The following is a 4,847-nucleotide window of genomic DNA, read 5'->3' as shown; positions in this document are numbered from 1 at the left end:
CTTTGATTTGCACTCAAAAGCTCTATGTCCATACTTTTTGTAGTTGTAGCAGTGACCATCAAATCTTGGTGTCCTCATAGTCTTGGTTCTACAGTCTTCTATTGAGTGTCCTTGCATGTTGCACTTGTGACAATTTAACCTTTGTTTTTGGATGTGTCCTGCTAATTGGTCTTTCTACTCCTACAAAAATTAGTAGTGTGCCCCTTTTTATTAAAAAAATGACAAGTGGGTTTATAGTTCTTACCTTTGCTCAACACTCTTTGATGTTTCACCTTCTCCAATACTAGTGAATCCTAGTCCTGAAGTGTCATTGCTTGATTTTGGTGATTTCAGCAACTGCTCAAATTCTTGATGGTTTCACTTGACTTATTGAAGCTCTCTGCTATCTCTTTTTATCTTTTCAACTCATTTTTCAATTTTTCATTTTGCATTTTCAAGGTATAGATCTCAATGTGCTTCATGTTTAGCTCATAATGAGCATTCATCGTCTGACTAAGTGTATCCAACTGCATGTTGGAGAGCTTTGTGAGTTTTTTGGACTTCTCCGTAAGTTTGTTTGCAAGGTTTCTCTTGTCATCCTCAAGCATGGATCTATCCTCAATTGCTCTCTTCTTTTGTTCAATTATTTCACATGGCATCATGGCTTGTGATTCTTCTTCCATTTTAAGAGATCTTATCTCTTTTTCTTAAGCTCTATTTTTCTCCATCAATTTTTCTATTGCTACATCAAACTCCTTGAAATCTCCATTGGCAAACACTTGTGTGGTGTCAGTCTCCTTGTAGTGTGTTTCATTCTTAGCTATGGCTGTCTCCTTTCTTCTTTTCAAGGATTTTCTTAGTTCCTCTCTGGCTTCCTCTACCTTGTGTAGAGCGAGATGCATATCAATCACTTGATTGTCAATAATCTTCCCAAGTTTGAAAACTTCCATCTTTTGATCTTTTTCTCCAAGCTGTTAGGCTTCTCATTATGAGAACCAAAGCTTTGATACCAATTGTTCAACTGTTTAAATGGGAATAGTACTTTCGACGGGGGGGTATGGGGGTGGTGAATTCAAAGTAACTAGTTTTAATCCTTTTAAACCCTCATTAACAAATAACTAAAAGTAAAGTACATGCATGTAAAAATATAAGAAAACATGAAATGAAAGCATGCATCAACACATGACACAAGAGATTTATTAACCCAGAAACCCTCTAGGAATAAGAAGATAAAACTAGGGTGGGGATGACACCCAAAAAAATTACTACAGCAATATGTTCAACCACTTCCGATGGTCTGCCCTGTTAAAGGCCCACCCTATTAAAGGATTTACATTTTGTCAATAGTGACTTGGGTAAAGGATTTACAACCACTTTACATGAAGTGTCACACTATTAAAGGATTTACAATAGGCTGTTAAACCCACCTAATACATAGGATTTTATATCAGCTTCTTCGAAGGTTCTCCTACGTAGCTATTAAGCTAACCCATCAACATAGGATTTTCATCATCTAATACAATGACAAGAAAGTATTAGAACATTTAACCTGATAGAGTGCAATCTATAATTACTGGGTTCAGGTACTAGATCTACACTTCCTATTCTGATCCTTACTTGATCTGATCTCTATTTATGTCTCTTGTCCCTTGTACTTTTCTAATCAACTGGACATGAAATTGCTAATTTGTTCCTCTAAGTCTTTCCTTCTTCACATTGAATTTCACTATAGTCTCCCCATACACTATTCTCATTCACATATGCAATGGAGTTTTTGATCTCCTTTTAAAGAATGCAAAGACTTAGGGTTAGGTATGGATCTACGATCCACATTGAATCTCAAATTCCCACTTATTCCTTGCATTTTTCTTATTGGTTGCATGCCTTCTCAATTTTTTTGATTGACTACATGCAGATCGCATAGAGAATGTAAAATATTTGTTCTTATCCTTTTCCTCTTTTGAAATCTCTCTATGTCAGCTCCAAAAATAGTTTACATATGAGTTTGTGAAGGCACAAACTCATATGCTAATTTTGTGTTACTCGACACATACTAGACTACTGATGCTCGACACATACTATCTTGAATTTCTTGGCACATGTTACATTTCTAGATTGCTTGTCACCTATTAAACTCAATGTTTCTTGGCACATGAATATTCCTAGATCACTCGACACCTATTATGATTTTGAGTCGGAAACTACTATAACTCACTTGGCATACATAATGTTGTTGGCATATATGGTGGAATTGGTTAAGTGTGTTGACACTCGAATGTCAAGACCATTCTAAGACCAACAATCAAGACTCACTAAATCATTCTTTATGTTATGACAAACAATGCTAAAAAGATTAGCATCATGAGAAATTTGAGCTTTAGATTCTACAACATTCAACAAATTAGTAAATTCATCATCAAATGATTTTACTACTGCTTTGGCTCTTCATTCAAGATCTACTTCTGTATGTTTGGTGAATAGAGTGTTGTGCAATCTATTAGTCACCTCCATTAATTTTCCTTGTAGACTCTTGACTTTCCTATTTTTCTCAATCAATTTATTCAAAGATGAGATCAAGTTAGATTGGTCATCATCACCACCTATAAGGTTGGTAACAGATAGTTGAGTGGATGAGATAGATGCTTTAGTCTCATCATCCTTTTGTTTCTTCTTTGTTGTATCCTATCTTTTTCTCTCTTCTTCTTCCTTCTCCTCTTTTTCTTTCCTTTCTTGCTCTTTTTTTCCTCTTCTAGCTTCGTTTGTTTTTCCTTTTTTCTCCTCTTCTTTTATTCTTTGTACCTCTTATCATCCTCAAGCAATTTATGCTTGGCTTCTTCAATCCTTTTCTTTTCTTCCTCTAACTACCTTTTCTCCTCTTCAATAAATTTTAACTAATCTTTAATGTCCTCGAAATGAGACTTAGGATGATTACAAGGATCATCTTCAATATTAACAGTAATGTTAGTTTGATAAATCGACATTGTATGACAACTTACTGATACTTCTAAAGTTTTGTCTACTATGGTAGGTGTTGCCTTAGATTCATGCGTCATGTTGGTGTTTAAAAATGCTGGAGGGTTTTCAATTATCCCACTAAGAAAGTGACAGGTCTAGGGGCAGCTAACTCCCATTTTCAACATGCCATTTTTGACAACAGGCCAACTATAAGGCATGACCCTTCTTCTACTTCAAGCTCTGCTAAACCTAGGTAGGTAGATCTGAGATTCAAATGATACCATACTAGTGCAAAAACATATCACTGAATCTATTAAGTAGATGAAACCCTTATATCTCCTAGTAACTCATGAAATGACACATATTTGTAGTAGCTAAATGTAAATCTAGAATATTCACAAGCTGAGTGAGGGTATTACATTTGAGTCCTTCAACATGAAAGGTGAAAACAATTTTGAGTAATAATGTTGATTTCAACAAACCCTCAGATATGCAGCAATAAGACTTAATGATCCTGTAGCTGATCAGTGCCTTAACCATTGGGCAAATCCATGAATCAAATGCATACATATGGATATTTGATACATATACATATATTCAGATATACGATCTATCTATTCAACTTGTAAATAAACATCAATACTCAATCTGGACCTCATTCTTACATGATATCCCCATCAGCAAACTCGCAACCCTGTTAATTATTTGAAGCATTTACATAACTTCTTGAGTCATAAGCAACAATGAAATAACATACAACCTTAAGGGACTACAACTACGACCTAGGCTCTTTGTTCAAAGGCCATAAAACATTGAAACTTATTGATAAAGGAGACAAGATTCAAGATGAAACTCAATCTGTTATTCCTTGTATTAATTTTCCTACAACAATACAACCATATGCATGAAATGAAAGCATGAAAAACACCTAACAAATCTGAACTATCTGTATTATTCTTCCTAATGTTGTTCACATAAGAGAAATTTGTTGAAGAATGTGGTATCATAGTAAAACACTGGAACCCTGCTGGTATTACCCAAAGAAAACTGCTAACCTATTGGTTTCTCAGTGACCAAGACTGGAACCCTTACAATGAGAAAGAAAGGGAAAGATATAAACAAGAAAGAATTCTCAGATCTCTTCTACAACTGACACCTGTCCACTAGGAATTTCATCTTGTTTAGTTGCAAAACCTCTTTCCTCCCTCTACCCGTCTGATCTAATTTGTTTTCATCATCACACTCTAATTGATTTGAAAATATCCTCTACTCAATCATGAAAACCTATTTGCTAAAATATCTAATTTTCCTCATGAAATGCCAATGAAATTGGGTTTTTACTGAGTGAACCTGATTAGAATTTGACCCAAATTGTATTTTTACCACCCTTTAACCATATTTGGGTCATCACCTCGTTAGAAATCAATTCTGATCTTTGATACCTGAATTCAGTTGCACAATAGGAATCTGGAAGAAAACCTCCTATAGCTCAAATAGACTACTACTTGTGCAAAAACTAACTACAGAATCAAAAAATTTAGATTCTCATGATTCTGGCAATATCTAATATCGCATACTTTGCCTTTCGAAAATGCCCAGAATCTCAATTTGAAAAACACTCCCCTGCTATAAGAACTCAAGTCTGCAACTGAAATTTTAAAATTTTCAAAAAATTTAAAACATCCCAAAGTTCAAAACTTTATAAAATATTCCCCTTTTGAATTTAACATGATTGAACGTGCATTTTTGAGAAAATATATTAAAAAATTTATCTTTTCAAACATTTCAAATTTTCCCTACCCACTAGGCACAAAGTCAAACCTCCGTTGACTGATGCCATATGTCAATTTTTGATTGATTGACCGCTGCCAATAGGCACCATGTGTCACTTGTTGATTGGCCAACTTTGCACA

Source organism: Cupressus sempervirens, chromosome 3, assembly GCF_028749045.1.
Source record: "Cupressus sempervirens isolate cs-2001-9-10 chromosome 3, ASM2874904v1, whole genome shotgun sequence".
Taxonomy (NCBI): Eukaryota; Viridiplantae; Streptophyta; class Pinopsida; order Cupressales; family Cupressaceae; genus Cupressus; species Cupressus sempervirens.
This window is presented reverse-complemented; position numbering follows the sequence as displayed.